This window comes from Propithecus coquereli, unplaced genomic scaffold (genome assembly GCF_000956105.1).
Source record: "Propithecus coquereli isolate 6110/MARCELLA unplaced genomic scaffold, Pcoq_1.0 Scaffold113, whole genome shotgun sequence".
Lineage (NCBI taxonomy): Eukaryota > Metazoa > Chordata > Mammalia > Primates > Indriidae > Propithecus > Propithecus coquereli.
Genome location: NW_012135303.1, coordinates 3738302 through 3738797, shown reverse-complemented (window position 1 = coordinate 3738797; position 496 = coordinate 3738302). Strand labels below are relative to the sequence as shown.

The 496-nt window shown below is 30.2% G+C and overlaps 1 protein-coding gene across 1 annotated transcript in view; it reads right to left on the bottom strand.

Annotated features, from left to right (window-relative positions):
* ALS2CR11 (amyotrophic lateral sclerosis 2 (juvenile) chromosome region, candidate 11) overlaps positions 1–496 on the bottom strand; it is a 230230-nt gene that overhangs the window by 1139 nt on the left and 228595 nt on the right. The window lies entirely within an intron of this gene.

The window sequence follows — 496 nt, the reverse complement described above, 5'->3', positions numbered from 1 at the left end:
ATAAGTGTGTTGAATAAATAAATGAATGGATTCTAAAGCTTTGATTTTTAGGACAGCTTTTGTGAATTGCTTCTGGATTAAAAAAAATATATATATATATATAAAACAATACAAGAATATGAACAAAAACTAGTATAACAACTATTTATATAGCATTTACATTGTATTAGGTATTATAAGTAATCTAGAGATGATTTAAAGCATGTAAGAGCATATGTATAGGTTATGTACAAATACTATGCCATTTTATATAAGGGACTTGAGCATTCTTAGATTTTAGTATCCTTGGGGGGTCCTGGAACCAATCCTACATGGATGCCAAGGGACAACTGTATTTAATATAATGTCTGTTTGAGATTACATCTATAAAATTTTTTTCCCCAAATTAATAGTTCCTCCTGTTAGGGAAAGGTAAATTAGTTCTAATTAGCATGCAGTTATGGAATTGGAAAGAATACTTGGTGGAAGAAACCAAGAGAAGCTGTGACTGGGACCA